The 18,529-nt window shown below is 40.7% G+C and overlaps 1 protein-coding gene across 6 annotated transcripts in view; it reads right to left on the bottom strand.

Annotated features, from left to right (window-relative positions):
- The window catches only part of LOC122657030 (protein XAP5 CIRCADIAN TIMEKEEPER-like), a 46,907-nt gene extending 39,631 nt beyond the window's left edge, over window positions 1-7,276 (bottom strand). For 4 of the 6 annotated variants that reach the window (XM_043851774.1, XM_043851772.1, XM_043851769.1 and 1 more), the window contains exon 1: window positions 7,106-7,225. The gene's annotated coding sequence lies outside the window, so the exon portion shown is untranslated. The other 2 variants (XM_043851776.1, XM_043851770.1) reach the window with 1 other exon arrangement.
- Between the last annotated feature and the right edge of the window lie 11,253 nt (window positions 7,277-18,529).

Consider the following 18,529-nt stretch of genomic DNA (forward strand, 5'->3'; position numbering starts at 1 on the left):
TCACACCCCTAGTAGACTTGAAGAAACCCGCCTGGCTGCCCCTAAAAACAATAGGAAACCAACAATTCTCCACAGTCTTCCTGATTAAATTGATCCAGGCATCGGCAAAACCAAATTTAGAGAGAACCAACCAAAGAAACTCCCACTCAAGACGGTCATAAGCCTTTGCCATATCCAGCTTGAGAATCACATTACCCCCTAGCCTTCCTATTTAAGTCTTGAGCAACCTCTTGGACAATGGAAATATTATCATGTATACACCTGCCTTGCACAAAAGCACCTTGCTCTTCCGCTACAAAGCAAGGGAGCAGCCCTGCCAACTTAGAGACAATGATTTTGGCAATAATTTTATAGGAAAAATTGCAAAGGCTTATAGGCCGAAAATCAGTCATTACCTCAGGGTTGTCCTTTTTAGAGATAAGCACCACATTGCCAGAAGTAAAGCTTCTAGGAAGGACACCACCCTCAAAGAAATCCTTGATAGCAGCCCAAGCATCATCGCAAACAATCTCCCAGCAAGCCGTGAAAAAATGCACAGAAAAACCATCTGGGTCCGGAGCACTGTCGATCGAAACCTCCTCCAAAGTGGGGAGCAACATGAGAGAAGAATTATCCGCTTCATTCGCCACCTTGGGAATCAAAGGCAACAGCTCTTCATCTATCACACACCCCTGGGAGGCAAAAATTTCCGAGAAGTGACGCACCACCTCAGCCTGCACCCCCTCATGGTCAGAAATCCACGAACCATCCCCTCTTTTAGTTTAATGAACACTGCCTTGTCTTCTTCTGACATTAACCATGGAGTGAAAAAACTCCGTATTCCGATCCCCCTCCTTTAGCCAAGTGACTCTGGATTTTTGCCTCCAGAAAATCTCCTCCTCCAGCAACACCTCCCCAAGAGTTTTCCTGGCCTCTTCAAGGGTATTCACGAACCCAACATTGGCATACTGGTCAACTGCCGCCTCCGCCCTGCTAACCGAATCCTTAGCATCCCTAACCTTCTGGTGACTATTGCCAAAAACCTCCTTATTCCACTTTCTAAGAGCACTACGGAGCCATTTAAGCTTCATGAATAACACAAAGAGAGGCGAACCAAACACAGGCTTCTCCCATTGGCTCTTAACAAAGTCGAGAAAGGCCGGGTGCAGCAACCACATTTGCTGGAACTTAAAGGCTGAAAAGGAGTGGTTACAAGCAACAGAAAAAGAGAGCCAAATAGGAGCATGATCAGAGCAAGTTCTATTAAAGTGAGTTACCTCACACCTGGGAAAGGAAGCTACCCAGGCAGCATTCAACAGAAACCTATCCAACCTGGCCAAAACCTTTCTTGCACCCGACTGATTACTCAACCAAGTAAACATGTTCCCAGCATAACCAGCATCAATGAGCCCTACACTGCTCACAAAGCTCCCAAACTCATCCAAGGACACCGAATAAGCAGGCCTGCCACCAACTTTTTCCAAGGGTGACACCACAGCATTAAAGTCTCCCCCTCCCCCCAGACCAAGGAAGTGAGATGGACCTGGAGAAGTGCTCTAATCTCTCCCACAACTCCCTCCTCTCCATCACCGAGCAAAACCCATGAACAAAGGTGATATAAAAAGAAACCGCACTGGCATCCAAACATTCCAACGTAAAAAACTGACGGTGCTCCTCTACCACTTTAACCTGCCACGAAGCCCTCCAAAAAATCCAAATTCTCTCCAAAGAGAAAACCGAATCCATGCCAATCCATCTCATTACCATGCGCGCCTTTGAGACTTGCGCTTTTGGTTCAGCGATAGCAACCAAATCAATTTTATGTAAGCTTACTAAGGTTTTCAAACTCCCAGAAGTAGGCTTATTCCCAACCCCCCTGAGCATTCCAAAATAAACAGCTCATTTGTCACCAGAAGGAGTAGGGTCCACCGATCCCATAGATCTCGTAACACACCGCAGAGAACCCTCCCTAGAAGAACGCACCTGCTTAACCTTCTTAATTTTCTCTCTTATACACTTGGGCAGCATTGAGAACTGCTGACCAAGAGGACAGCTTCTTGGCCACACGCTAGCCAGCTGGCTCAACATTACAATTGTCCTCCCTCGGCCTTTCAAAAGTCTTGCGAATCCGTCCCTCAATTGAAGCGTTAAACACCTTAAAGCTTTCCAGCAGAGCCTTATGGTCCAACTGCAAAACAGCTATACTTGACACATGCCAATCATCCCTTGCCCCTAGAGGCCTAGCCTTATCTTCAAAAAACAGTAAGGAGGACCCTTCAACAGACTGCGAGCATGCTTCAACCAAGTCAACTCCATTATCTTCCTCACCAATTGTTTCCAGCCTCAAGATCTCAGGCACGACCAGCGCTATAGACCTCCCCCCCAACTTCCTCATCTTTTCCAGCATCAAAGCCATCATGCGTCACACTAGGGAGCTCCCCCTCTTCCAAGGGAAGAGAGGCGAAATCCGCACTAGCCTTCTGCAACGGGCCATGACCTCCCTCCACCACATCCTTCCCCCGGCCACCAGCAGTAGAGGCTCACATAGCAGAACCATCACTTGGGCCTTCACCAACCACCAGAGAGGCTCGCGGACCAGCACCCTGCAACGCAACAAGCCTCCAGCAACCACCTCAACAAAACCAGCCCAACAGCCAAAGAACCCTGACCAGGTACACCTCCATGAACCACAGTGCCACCACGCGAAGATCCCTCTCCCCTAGGAATGAACACGCCATCTTTGGTCCTATTGCCACCACCTGCGCCTGTTGCCACAACGCCTAAAGAGTTGTTACCTACCGCCACAGCACCACCACCTGCGCCTGCTGCCACAGTGCCATCTCTATTCAAATCGCCACCACCAGCGACCTCTTTTCTCTTCAAAATTTTTCTACAAGCTTCTTTCAGGTGCCCAATCTTCGAGCAGAGAGTACAATACGACGACAGTCGCTCATAGACAACCTTCTGGTAAAACCCTCTGCACCACAACCAATCCAAACTTTAGACAACAGTTAGGCTCTCCAATCAATCTCAACGCAAACACGGGCTGCCACAGTGCGAGTGCAATTAGCCGTAGCACCATCCACCTTAAGAACCCTACCAATCATACCAGCAATAGACACCAAAAAATTCCCTTGATAGAAATTTACAGGTAGCCCTGGCAAGGAAATCCAAACTGGCGCAAAGGGGGATTCCCAACCCGAGACGAACTCTAAAGTCCACTTCATGAAACGCAAGAGGAACCCTTGCACATGAATTTGCTCCTTCAACCAAACCTTGACAAAATCCGTCGGAAGAGCAAATCGAAGAAGAACATGTCTCGGATCTAGTACCAATACAACAACATCCCCTTGAAGGAACAAGGATTTCTGAAGAAACTCCTTTGATCAGAAAAAGAGAAGGCCTTCCAAAACTGCACTTTGCAATCAATGCAGACGAGAAAGCCCTTTCAGACAACTCCACCTCCTCCCTGGAGAAGAAAACTGCAGGCTCTCCAAAAAACGAAGTAGGGTTTTTGACCTCCATGACTCCACCTTAGCAGATGGCAGGACTAATGACCTAGACACCACAGCAGCAAAGGACGCAGTTGTGACCCCACCAGCAGCAACACCTATGCAAGGATCAAGGGGGGCATTCCTCCCGAGAAGGAGGAATTGCCATGACCTAAACCCCACGAGCGAAAAATAAACCCACTAACTTGCACCTCTAGAGCAAAACAGCGCTAACTTGCACCTCCAGAGCGCTAATGAAATGAAATTTCGTATTTGACCGTGACCTGTTTATACAAAATAATAGCCTATTGAATGGCCATCTCTTCTACCAAACATAATGTTTACATTGATGAGACACTTATCAAGTCAATTATTGCTATTTTTTTTATACAGATGTCCCCATACATGTAGACATAAGAACTAACTCTGCAATGTATATCGCAAAAACAATAGATCTAACTTGCTATTGGCGCAGGTGGAAGGTTCAGATCTGTGATAGAGAGATCAGATCTAATTTATAGGGAGATTAGGGATAGGATAAAGGGAGAAGACGAGGTTTCAAGATCAGATTCTGATCTTAATGAAGAGAGAAGAAGAGATGGGGGATGAGAGGGAGTCTCGTGAGAGAGAGAAGAGATGAGATTGAGAGGGGGAGAGAAAAGAGAGAAGATGTTGAGGAGAGGGGAAGGGATAGAAGGTGATCAAACACACCTGCTGATTTCCAATGAAATTCAATATTCAATTCATTCTCCAAATCTTTCTTTCATTGATGGATTACATGAGTATATAAAGTAAATAAAAATGACTCTTGGACTCAAACATTAATTACCTAGAAACTAACTCCAATAAAGCATTAAATTACCTAGAAACTAATACCAAGTAAAATTAATTATTTAACACAAACTTTTGGACTCCTACATATAAAACTTAAAAGACCCAACTTGAAAACTGAAAAGTCTAATTAAAGCACCTAGAAAAAACAAATCAACTCATTAACTAAGCCTAGGAAAATGAAAAGACACATTGGAATATTAAAAGACGCTTTAAGAAAATTAAACTCAGGTCTGGTGGCTCTTTGGAGTCGACTTCATGGGCCCCACCAGCAATAACATCACACGAACAAACCCTGGCCAGCTTAACCCACGGCTGGGCTTAATTGGGGCTGGTTCTTGGCCCTGCGGGTTGGTCTAGTTATGGTGTAGACCAAAACAGCATGAGGGATCTTCTTCGGGCTTGATACTGCATCAATTCCCCCGATGTCAGAAAAAAACTCGTCCACGAGTTTTGTAAAGGAGGAGGATCAAGACCACATGATTTGCATCGACGATCAAGTCATAACCAACTTGTAAAAATTCCTTGATCCGAAGCTTTTTATCAAAATAACCATCAGGATGCAAATAGTCAATTGACTCATGGAATAGATCCATTGTCAGCATCTTCTGATGATCGTCGTCAAACAACGTCTCCTAGATTAGAATCTAAGTGGAGGACTTGACATCTTCAATTGAACCTTCAATCAATTTATCAAATTCAATCTCATTCAGCGGAGCTTCATCATCTGGCTCTTCTTGGGCAACTTCAGTTGTAGGCTCATGAGAGAGGGCTTCCTCTTCATTTTGCATAAGAACTTCAAATACCTTCTCGGTGAGTTTTTCAAGGCTTCTTCTAAAGTCCTCGTGACCAACACGTAGCTCTTCAATTTGAACACTCATACGCTCTTGGTATTGAAGTAGTGAGTCCCATAGATGTTGCCTTGCTGCGTCCATAGGAGAACTTCAAGTTTAGGCTGATTTGTTACAGCCTTATCAGGTTGAGATCTAACAACAAGTGTAGGAACTTTCGTCTTTGATACCAATTTGACGCAGGCGGAAGGTTCAGATCTGTGATATAGAGATCAGATCTAATTTATGGGGAGATTAGGGATAGGATAAAGGGAGAAGACGAGGTTTCAAGATCAGATTCTGATCTTGATGAAGAGAGAAGAAGAGATGGGGGGATGAGAGGGAGTCTAGTGAGAGAGAGGAGAAGAAATGAGATTGAGAGGGGGAGAGAAAAGAGAGAAACACACCTGCTGATTTCCAATGAAATCCAATATTCAATTCATTCTTCAAATCTTTCTTTATTTGTTGGATTACATGAGTATATAAAGAAAATAAAAATGACTCTTGGACTCAAACATTAATCACCTAGAAACTAACTCCAATAAAGCATTAAATTACCTAGAAACTAATACCAAGTAACATTAAGTACTGAACACAAACTTTTGGACTCCTACATAGAAAACTTAGAAGACCCAACTTGAAAACTGAAAAGTCTAATTAAAGCACCTAGAAAAAACAAATCAACTCATTAACTAAGCCTAGGAAAATGAAAAGACACATTGGAATATTAAAAGACATTTTAAGAAAATTAAACTCAGGTCTAGTGGCTCTTTGGAGTCGACTTCATGGGCCCCACCAGCAATAATATCACAAGGACTACCCCTGGCCATCTTAACCCACGGCTGAGCTTAATTGGGGCTGGTTCTTGGCCCTACGGGTTGGTCTAGTTATGATGTAGACCAAAACAGCATGAGGGATCTTCTTCAGGCTTGATACTGCAGCAGCTACTAAATGCAAGTGCCTCTTACAGAAAAATGAGATTGGTGGGTATATGTAAAAATTTCTACATTGGTACCACATGAATTTTCCTGGCATACTTAGACTACTAGTTTTGTGTATTCTGATTTATGGGCATATCGGACCATAATTTCTTGTTTTTTACTTTTCAATGTTAACAGCTGAGCCAACAGGACTATTCTGCTTCACCTTATGTTATGCGCAACAGTTCCACATCGGTCCCATAAGAGATTGGATGTGGGCATATATAATATTGGGTTCCCTCCCCTTGTAGACCGGTTTATGTGGGTGAGTTCTTCCAATCGTAACATTGGTGCTTTCATTGACCCGTCCTTTGCGGTTGGCTACTTAGGAGGGGCGACCTGGTGCTAGAGTGCGAGCCGCTAGGAAAGGGCTACCTGCCGCCGGGAAAGGGTCCTGGAGCAGAGTGGAGCCGCCTAGAAAGGGCTACCTGATCCGGAGTGGGCCGACGAGGACATCCGCCATTAAAGGGTGGGGTAATGTTATGTGCAGTAATCCCACATCAGTCCCATAAGGGATTGGATGTGGGCATATATAATATTGGGTTCCCTCCCCTTGTAGACCGGTTTATGTGGGTGAGTTCTTCCAATCGTAACATTACAGTTGTTTGTGTAAATTAATTAATGTTTTTCAATGCTAGGTACTGACTTGTTGGTTGTAATGTAATTGTGACATTGGTACTTGATCTTTACATTTGATAATTTATTTAAAAATGAGAATTAAGCAGGTTTGCGTCATTAAAGATGGGAGCAAGGCATCAGAAATGATAGCTTTCTGAAAGAATTGGAATTCAGGGAATAAGAACAACAACAAATTTAACGAGACTAAAGTGTGGATAATCATGCAACGAGAAGGAATTACTGATATCGAAGTGCACCAAATTCCACAAGTACTATGATTTATGCAACAGGAAAAGATTGAAACGAAAGAAACAAATATTCCAATTTTAGCAGAAAATTTGAAGAGAGAGAGAAGAGGGAGGGGGTAAGACCTACCCTTTTGCTCAGTTGACGAATCTACTGCTACGCAGAAACCCTAGATCACCTCCAGTCTGCAAAAGGATCGTGCCTCAATTCGTCGGTGAGAGGAGAGAGCGAGAGAGAAGAAGTCGAGGAGATAATAAATGTGGTACCCATATCAAGGGTAGCCGGAGCTAGGACTGCGAGCCAGGGTTAAAAAATATCGCAGTCGGTGATGGAATCGCTTATAGGCGATTCCGATTCCAATCGGATGCTAATCGGGCTTAACCGGTCTTTCGTTTTTGAATTGAAAAAGTATTCACCAAACTTTAACAAACACGGAGACAATTTTTGTATGGCTGTGACCGTTAATCTAGCTGGCATGCTCAGACTAAAAACTCTGTATATTTTTCGATTAGCTAATTTTTAATATATATATTTTTTTTATAAAAAAAAAATATTCACCAAACATTATTTACTATTTAGGAAAAGAAACACTACCTGGTCGCATGCAGTGCGCGTAAGGATGTCAACGGATTTTCAAAAATTCGTATTTAATCCGCGTTCATATCCATTTTGGAGAATTCGAATTCGTCCGAAACTAATCGAATACGAATATGATAATCTCTCTATCCGATCGATTATTATCCGATTCACTTAGCAATCCAACGATAATAAAATATTTGAAATATATCTCTGTGTCTGTTTATCCTTTTAAGTTGTCTTATTAGATTTTGTTATCTTATTTTTATAATTTTATAAGTTAAGATAATGTGAATCTTTTTCTAGATTTTCTATTAGTTTATATTATATTTTTATAGGCAATGTGATACATGCAATCACATATCTATGTGAGAGAATCAATGACTAAGAAGAGTAGAAAAAGGTTGTTGTTGAGCTCTCCAGTTTCAACCCTAACCCTCATCATAAAAATGGTAAAGATGTCAACTGATAATCGAAAATTCGTATTCGATCCATGTTCATATCCATTTAGGAGAATCCATGCAAAAAATAACTATCTGGAAACTATTTAAATCTATTCAAAAACGGCCAAAAGTAGGAAAACGAAAGAGATGTGTGGCTGAAGGGAGGAGAGAGAACGCATGCCTGGAGGTTCTTTCTATCGAAGGTTCGAGAATTTATGAAAGGGCACCTAAGGCTAAGGAAGAATTCAAGGAAGTCCATTACTGAGAGACCTAACCCAACCTAGATCTCGTCTTGCTTGCTGGGAGAGAGGAAGCTTGGAGATGACCTTGAATCCTACCCAGATGCGGATTGGGCTTGTTGTCCAGACGACAAACAATCCACTACAGGGGCGCAACGGTCTTTCTGGGGAAGAACTTGAAACAATGGATCGTTGGGCTTGTTACTCTTATTACTAAAGGAGATAAGCTCGGCGAGCACAGTGGACTAGACCTCAAACCATTACTAGCACTTGAGCTCAGAACGAAGAGAGAGCATTTGCGGCGGCAGAACGCTAAAGCATGGCGTTGGGAGGGGACCATATATGCTTTTGCACCATGACAATCTCACTCGAATTACGGGGACCTACACATATTAGTACAGTATACCGAGGTCCCCGGCCAGAACCACACATGAATAGGCGTCGATAATCTATAGCGATGGAGTATCCCATTGCCTTTCTTTTGATTTTCATTCACATCTACTCTCTTTGTGGAGGGTAATAGCGGCACGACAGGATCATTCTGGCACAACAACATCTGGTTTGCAGGAGGGACGCCTCACGAGTCGGGCTTGACGAGATGAGGCCTTTTGGTGAAGGCAAGTCAATTTCGGGTCACCAAACTCTACAACTGATGAGAAGGATCGGGGAAATGTGTACGAACGCTTCTGTTATGGCAGTGGGTGCAATGTGACACATGAAAGAAATCACGCTTGGGAGAGAGAGTGATTTACTGTTATACATATTTTTTTAGTTATTTGATGGTCATTGGGAAGGTTGTAAAATAGAGTACTATTTACCACTTAGCCAAATGAACATCTTGTAACTATTATCATTAAACGCTTCCGCACTTTCAATTTACATTAATGAAATGTAATATTTCTTCTTTCTGCACTTTGATATTGTGATGTGAATTATATATGAGTTGATTGTGATTTAAGCCACTGCATCAAGATCCTGGTGATTTAGTAGGATGACAGGCGTCGTCCTAGCCATATCCCAAGTATTATACTTGTATAATACGCCTAGTTTAGGCGGGGTGTGACATGGACCTACTGTAAGATGGTCATGGCTAGGAATAAGTACCTCTTGATTCACTACAGGATGGAGATTGGCACATGCTCTCCTACAAATGATTTGCTACTGGTTTAGAACCTCCAGGAGTGGGATTCGGCTAACTCATGCTTAATTCACTAAGAGAAAACAGAGGAACTTTCAAAGAAAAGAAAATTGGTGGGTCGTTTGCTTAGAGATTATGTTTGCAAGGAAGAAGGAGATGAAGAGACTGAGAAGACGAAGGGTTTAAATGCGAGGGTTTAAGCTTTAGCAGAAGAGATCAATTTTATACCAAAAGAAGCGGAGAAAAGGACTGCCAAGGTTTCCTAACTGACGAAGTTGGTGAAGGCACATGGTGTTGGAATTGTGTGTCCATCAAACCCGAATTATTAAATTATTGAATTTAATTTTTATATTTTATTATTTTATTTGGGCTTATAAGAATGGTCCATAGGTCTTTACCTAAAACTTGTCTGAACTGGGAACGAGACTGGACATCCTGTTTATATGATTTCCATATCGCATGTCACGAGAAATGGAGATTTCGGTGCATGGATGTGGGTACCCGTCGAGAACGTGTATAGATGAGAATCTGGTACGTATATCTTATGTACTGCTACTGGTTGTGTATGTGATATACTTACCCGCCACTCGATGGCCCTTTGACTTGAGAAGATTCCATTTGTTGCAGTGTGGTATTACGGATTTTGGTAAGCCAATGGTTGATGTCCAATCGGACTATAAACCGGTACACTGGATTCGTGATCCTGCATTGTAAGCAAAGGGTTTCTCAACATGGAATCCACTACCCGTTTACGGGGAATATCTAGGAGAGAGAAAGTCGATGATTGGTCGGACAGAAATATGGATCCAGTGTTTATTCAAAATATTGTATAAATTTATTTTCAATATAAAATTAATATATAATATATTGAATTTTATTTTGAAGTTTTATGGCTGTCCGATTGTAATCACACATTCGCTCGATCAACGTACATGATGAATTGGGGATAAATAGCATTAAAGTACATACCCTATAATTCATTATGGGATATTAAAAAAGTAGAAGGGCTTATGTGCAATAAAAGAGTTTATTGGACACATGGCATTATATGGGAGAATAAAATATTTATGGTTGAATATCTTTTTATATTATGGCAAGAGATATTATGAGAATATCTCATGAACCATAGTTTGAAAAGATTGTATCCCTTTTGAGATTCTCTGTCTTCACTTTAGTAGCAAATTGGAGTTGCAAAAATTAGAAGATTCACAAAACACCAAAATGGAAAATTGAGCCAAGGCCAAGATGGAAGGAGATTACTTGAGACCCAAGGATCTCCAAATCTATAAAAGAGGGAGAGGGAGGAGCCTCCCACGATTTTGGCAGTGCTCTCTCCCCCTTCCATGATTTCTCTCTCTCTCCCCTCTCTTGTAGCAGTGTGTGTGAGACTTGAGTTAGAGAACTCAAGAGGCTTTGGTGATTTTTGTGTTCTTCTAAAAGGTTGCAAGGATTGATCAAGCTTCAAAGTATTGAACAATTTTTCAATCTCCAAGTTTGCACAAGTTGGAAGACCTATTATCTATAGGAGTTTTTCTTGCAACTCTAAGGTAACCATGAATGCTATTTTGAAATTGTTTCTTCCCTACTCTTGATCATGAACTACAAGTATTGACCCGATCCAAATTTCGTTGCACATCGAGTTTATTTTCAACAGTTGATATTAGAGCATTGCTTGTACGTTCATGGTTGGAGTATGATTTTGATAGAATAGGGTTCTCCATGTTCTTAGAATAAAGTTGTTTATTTTTCCAATAAGAGGATGCATGTTTTAATTTGATTATATTATGATTGATATGAAAAGGGAAGAAAAATAAATAGTTATTTTTTTTTCTTTTCATAGTTAAATTTATAAAAAAATATATATATAGTTTTTTTATTGAAAATTTTTTATGGGTTTTGATTGGACTTTTTAGTTCAATTTTTGGAATCACTCACACTTAATGGTTAAGTAGGTGATTTGCATTCATCCAATTTTGTCACAAGTTGATGTGGGGTCACATGTATCATTACCTTATTGAACTGGATCATGGAGAATTTTTATTTTATGTTGGTGGTTATGGGAATTGATTTAATTTGTAAATCTATGTGGATGGTGGTATTTAATTGTTTATGTGAAATATGGAATGTGATGTGCATTGTACTCTCTCCCCCCTCTATCTCTCTCCCCTTATTCTTTTTGATAAGATTATGTACTCCACCTCTTAGGTAATCCAATGGTGCGTTGTGTTTATCAAGGGGGTTTCTTCCCTAAGGAAAGTGTATAGAAAACTAGGTTGTAATTTTATTTATTTTATGTAAGTTCAACCGATGAAGAATTTGAAGATCTTAAAGAAAGATGGAGGCTAACATACGCTGATGGAAGGAGATAGAAATGAGCATGAAGATACAAAGAACAAAGCATGGAGATGCCAGAGGATGGAGCAAGCTTTTTTTTTGTATCACTTGATGCATTGGATGTATAATTCTTTTCGCATTAAATTAATTAAATAATTATTGATTTAGTGCGAGTAATAATACACTATTATTCTCACTAAACCTACCATCCCATAACCACAATTTATATATGTGTTACCTTGTGCGGCGATATATTTTGTGCTCAATCATTTACCATCCAACTTTGAAAGCATGTGTGATATGGATAGATCTTAACCGGTAGATCTTTGTTCATGACCCCCTTTTGATGATGGATGTAGATGTAGGTAATGAGGTCCCCACAATAGAACCGATAGGACGTTATGAGGATCTCACTACCATACGGTCTACACCTTCTCCCATTGGATAGGAAATGGACAAGGATAGTGGGATGGCACTGCGTTAGTAGGCCATCTCTCATGATGTCATGATTCATTCCAATCATTAGGAATACACATGACTTGAGTGTGTGTCAGCCGATAGGATATGGACATGACACTCAAGTGGCCAATTACATTCGAAGCCTAGGAGGTGAACAGAATAGTCCACCCAATCATCGTATATGGGATGATCGCCGATATGATAAGTTTTACATGCAAGGATTGGTGAGTTCCAATACATTTTTTTCATCATGGAGAGATATGAAAAAGATGAAGGACCATTGTTTTAATTATCTCAAAATCAAAATTCAATGGTCACGATATTTATTGTGTTTTTACTTGTACATATGTAGATCTTTTCGACATGACTGCCCCAATCAACAATATCCTTATGTCACTTATCACCCAATCAAAATTGACCGGACCAAATTATGAGGATTGGCATCGTAACATTATGCTCCTTCTCAAGGCTGAGGGACTTGACTCTGTTCTAACAGAAGAGTCGCCCACTATACCGTCCGCTGACATGGATGGAACTAATGGTATTACTGAATTTACAGCAGATCAACTAAAGGAAAGGGTGGACATCTTCAAATCCTACCATCAAAGGGATTCAAAGACCCAACTGTACATTTTGAATTCCATTGATAAATCAATTGTCGAGTCTGTCAAGGGAATATCTTCTGCAGATGACATGATGGCTAAGATCAAAGAGTTGTATAGCCAACAAGACACCCACATAGAGTACGAGCCGGTGGATAAGATCCACAGTCTCAAGGTGGAATCTGGAACTCCGATCTTGGACCACGTGATGAAAATTTGAAACTTGTTTGAACAAATGGAGGGTTTAGGTTCTAAAAAGTTCTCCTTGAAGTATAAGAGGAACGTCTTTTTAATCCTTCCTTTCATCCCTCATTTTTTTCCAACAGTTAGATGCTTGATCGAAATGGGTAATATGTTACAAGAAGCCGAGAGAGCAATTAAAAAGGAAAAGGCAGAAGTGCATCTCACCGAGGTGAAAGAAAGTTCTTCCAAGAACAAAGAAAAGAAAAAGAAGGGTAAGACCCATAAAGGAAAAAGTGGGAAAATTCAGAAGAAGAAATCTCCTAAGGAAGAAAAGTGTTTCTTTTGTGGGAAAGAGGAGCATTGAAAACGTAACTGCCGTGCATACCTGATTTCCTTGAAAAATAAGTCAGACGACAATGATACATCTTTCAGAAGGTAGTTTAAATGTTTTTATCCTTTTCGAAACTAATATATCTATTAGACCATCTAACTCATGGCTTGTGGATATCGGATCTACGGTCCATGTCTGCAATATGTTGCAGGGGTTTAAGGAGACAAAAAGATTAGACAAGAATGAAGTGTGTCTCAAGATAGGCACTGGAGCAGAGGCCAAGGCATTGGCAGTCGAAACTTATAGTATAGAATTTGATTATGCATCTTTAGTTTTAAATAAGTGCCACTATGTTCCTTCTTTTAAAAGGAATATTATTTCCGTTTCAAAGTTAGTTTCAAACGGTTATGTATTTATTTTTGGTACTAGACTTTCAATTCGTTATAATAATATTTTTGTTGCTTTTGGATTTTTATAAAATGGTTTGTATTTTCTAGAACAACCCTTGATAACGAATGAGGTTTCAAATATCGATTTGAAACAAAAGAGAGCTCTAGTGAGTCCTACTTACCTATGGCATCTCAGATTAGGTCACATCAATGTAGACAGGATTAACAGGCCGGTGAAGGACGGCCGTTAGAAAGCCTAAAGGTCGAACCATTCCCAACCTATGAATCATGCCTACAAGGAAAGAAGACCAAGAAGCCCTTTCCCAATAAAGGTAGAAGAGCCGATGGTTTGTTGGAATTAATTCACACCGACGTGTGTGGGCCCATTATCATCCAAGCTAGGTATGGTTATGAGTACTTTGTGACATTCACCGATGACTATTCTAGATACAGTAGTATCTACTTAATGCGTAAGAAGTCAGAGACTTTTGAAAAGTTCAAGGAGTTTCAGGCTGAGGTTGAAAAATAGTTAGATAAAAACATCAAGTCCATTCGATCAGATCGAGGAGGAGAATATTTATCAGACGAATTCAAAGCATATCTCACGATCGAGGGGATTGTGTCACAACTATCAAATCCCGGTACACCTCAACAAAATGGTGTATCTAAGAGACGCAATCGAACTTTGTTAGACATGGTTCGAACCATGCTCACCTTTAGTGAGTTACCCTTATCCTTCTGGGGGTATGCCCTGGAGACTGTGATCTATATATTGAATAGGGTTCCTACTAAAACTGTAGTCAAAACCCCATTTGAATTATGGTATGGGCGCAAGCCTAGCGTAAAACACTTCAAGGTTTGGGGTTATCCTACGTATGTACGCAAGCAACAAACAGATAGTAAGTTGGAGCCATGTTCTTTTAGATGATTATTCTTGGGATACCCAAAAGGCACGATAGGTTACAATTTCTATGATCCCGCAAATCAGAAAGTCATTGTTAGTAAGTATGTTACTTTCATTGGAAAATATTTGATTGCCAAGAGAAGCAACTCTGTTGTCATAGAAGAGATGTCTTATGTACCTGAAATGCCTAATCCATCAATTGAACCAACTATCGACCCCATTGAATCTGATATAGTTCAGGAGCCGCAACGTAGTGGGAGGACCATAAGACCACCCACACGTTATACACTTCTTACTGAAGAAGCTAAGACCGTAGAAAAATTCTACATGGTTACCACTGAATCGGATAACGATCCGTATACATATAAACAAGCTCTTCAAGATGTAGATGCACCAAAATGGGAGGAAGTCACGCGCTCTGAATTTGACTCAATGTATTCCAATAATGTCTAGACTCTGGAGGATCCATCAGAAGGCATAAAGCCCATTGGATGTAAGTGGATCTTCAAGAGGAAGAGAAGTGCAGATGGAAAGGTTGAGAGATTAAAGGCAAGACTGGTAGCAAAAGGTTATACTCAACAAGAAGGTATAGACTATGAGGAGACCTTTTCGCCAGTAGCTATGATGAACTCCATCAGGATTTTATTGGCAATAGCTACACACTACAATTATGAAATCTGGCAGATGAATGTGCAAACTGCGTTTCTAAATGGATTTCTTGATGAAGAAATCTACATGCAATAGCTAGAGGGGTTCACTTCAAAAGGTGAAGAGAACAAAGTGTGCAAGTTGTTGAGATCCATTTATGGACTCAAGCAAGCTTCCAGGAGTTGGAACATCCATTTTGATCAAGTAGTCAAATCGTTTGGTTTTGAACAGAACATGGATGAACCCTGCGTTTACAAAAAGTTTAGTGGGAGTGCGGTTTGTTTTCTCGTATTGTACGTAGATGACATTTTACTAATAGGGAACGATGTTGGATTTCTTTCATCTATAAAGGTGTGGTTGTCCACCACTTTTTCAATGAAGGACTTGGGTGAAGCTAGCTGTATCCTTGGGATCAACCTTATTAGAGAACGCCAGAAATGGATGCTAGGCTTGTCATAATGCACATACATAGAAAAGATATTGGCAAGGTTTAACATGGAAAATTCCAAGAAAGGAAATGTTCCTTTCCACCATGGAATTTCACTTTCTAAATCTCAATGCCCAAGACTCCAGAGGACATTGAAGAGACGAAGAGAGTTCCCTATGCCTCTGCAGTGGGAAGTTTGATGTACGCTATGTTGTGTACAAGGTCAGATATCTGCTATGCTGTAGGGATAGTGAGTCGGTTTCAATCTAATCCAGGAAAAGAGAATTGGACTGCGGTCAAGAATATTCTCAAGTATTTGAGAAAGGCCAAAGATTATTTTCCAGTATATGGGCGTGATGAGTTGTCAGCAGTTGGATATACGAATTCAGATTTCCAAACTAACAAGGATGATAGAAAGTCTACATCCGGTATGGTTTACCTTATAGGTGGTGGAGCGATTGTGTGGAGAAGCGCCAAATAGAAATCTACAGCAGATTCTACCACCGAGGCAGAGTACCTAGCAGCTGGTGATGCAGCCAAGGATGGTGTCTGGCTCAAAAAAATTCTTACCGACTTGGAGGTTGTTTCAGAGTTAGTCAAGAACCCCATATCTTTATTGTGCGATAACACGGGGGCGATCGCACAGTCCAAGGAGCCTAGGGCTCATCAGAGGAACAAACATGTGCAGTGGAAGTATCACCTGATTAGAGAGATAATCCAGCAAGGTGATGTAGCTGTTTCCAAAGTTGGCACTCCTGACAAGGTGTCAGATTCGATGACAAAAGGATTAGCTCCTATAGTGTTTGAAAAACATATTGAGAGCATGGGTGTAACTTTTGTTGGCAATTGGCTTTGATGTACAAGTGGGAGATTATTGGAATTGTGTGTCCATCAAACCCGAATTATTAAATTATTAAATTTAATTTTTACATTTTATTATTTTATTTGGGCTTATAAGAATGTTCCATAGGTCTTTACCTAAAACTTGTCTGAACTGGGAACGGGACTGGACATCCTGTTTATATGATTTTCATATCGCATGTCACGAGAAATGGAGATTTCGGTGCATGGATGTGGGTATACGTCGAGAACGTGTATAGATGAGAATCTGGTACGTATATCTTATCTACTGCTACTGGTTGTGTGTGTGATATACTTACCCGCCACTCAATGGCCCTTTAACCTGAGAAGATTCCATTTGTTGTAGTGTGGTATTACGGATTTTGGTAAGCTAATGGTTGATGTCCAATCGGACTATAAACCGGTACACTGGATTCGTGATCCTGCATTGTAAGCAAAGGGTTTCTCAACATGTAATCCACTACCAGTTTACGGGGAATATCTAGGAGAGAGAAAGTTAGTGATTGGTCGGATAGAAATCTGGATCCAGTGTTTATTCAAAATATTTTATAAATTTATTTTTAATATAAAATTAATATATAATATATTGAATTTTATTTCAAAGTTTTATGGCCGTCCGATCGCAATCACATATTCTCTCAATCAACGTACATGATGAATTGGGGATAAGTAGCATTAAAGTACATACCCTATAATTCATTATGGGATATTAGAAAAGTAGAAGGGTTTATGTATAATAAAAGAGTTTATTGGACACATGGCATTATATGGGAGAATAAAATATTTATGGTTGAATATCTTTTTATATTATGGCAAGAGATATTATGAGAATATCTCATGAACCATAGTTTGGAAAGATTGTATCCCTTTTGAGATTCTCTGTCTTCACTTTAGTAGCAAATTGGAGTTACAAAAATTAGAAGATTCACAAAACACCAAAATGAAAAATTGAGCCAAGGCCAAGATGGAAGGAGATTACTTGAGACCCAAGGATCTCCAAATCTATAAAAAAGGGAGAGGGAGGAGCCTCCCACGATTTTGGCAGTGCTCTCCCCCCCTCCCACGATTTCTCTCTCTCTCCCCTCTCTTGTAGTAGTGTGTGTGAGACTTGAGTTAGAGAACTCAAGAGGCTTTGGTGATTTTTGTGTTCTTCTAAAAGATTGCAAGGATTGATCAAGCTTCAAAGTGTTGAACAATTTTTCAATCTCCAAGTTTGCACAAGTTGGAAAACCTATTATCTATAGGAGGAGTTTCACCACCATGAATGTTATTTTGAAATTGTTTCTTCCCTACTCTTGATCATGAACTACAAGTATTGACCTTATCCAAATTCCGCTGCACATCGGGTTTATTTCCAACACATGGCATTGGCACCGTATTCACATCTCATACGTCACTTTAGATATGGGTTGTCCTCTCAAAGATATTTTGTGGATCTTGACCGATTCGGGCACAATCTTCAAGATCTTTATGACACCGTTCATGAAGATTGCGAGGGACATTGTTTACACCCTAATTCTACTCGATCTTCAAAGTGGGCCAAAAGAGATCTGGTCCCAAGTTAAGACAGGAAAAGTAACACTGCCTGGTTCGTTCCAAACCAAACTAAGCGATTTTTCTCTTTCTCTTCTCCCTTTATTTAAACTAGAGCAGTTCCCTCTCCAATCAGTTTCAAATAATCGATTATAACTCCTTGACTGATCATAACCATCCGCCTGGTTGTCAAGGCCGGTTTCTCTCCCTCAATCTCTTCAACAGGGAAGGTAGCCATCTTCTTCCCTTCCTTGATCGAAGGTTGGAAAAACTGAACCTCTTTGCCATTCGTTTTGGTTCGGTTGTCCTGGTAGCTTTGCTTCCAAGGTCTTTTGCTCGCTGATCTACCTTTCCTTGTCTAGACCTGCTACGACCTCTCCTACCAGGCCAGCTTGTTCACCCTCTTCACTCTGTTTGTCCAAAGACCCAACACCAACAGAGCCATTGCTAGGGAGCGCTCAACTACCCTCCCCAACTTCCTTCACTA

The sequence above is a fragment of the Telopea speciosissima genome, chromosome 3, assembly GCF_018873765.1.
Source record: "Telopea speciosissima isolate NSW1024214 ecotype Mountain lineage chromosome 3, Tspe_v1, whole genome shotgun sequence".
NCBI classification, from domain to species: Eukaryota; Viridiplantae; Streptophyta; class Magnoliopsida; order Proteales; family Proteaceae; genus Telopea; species Telopea speciosissima.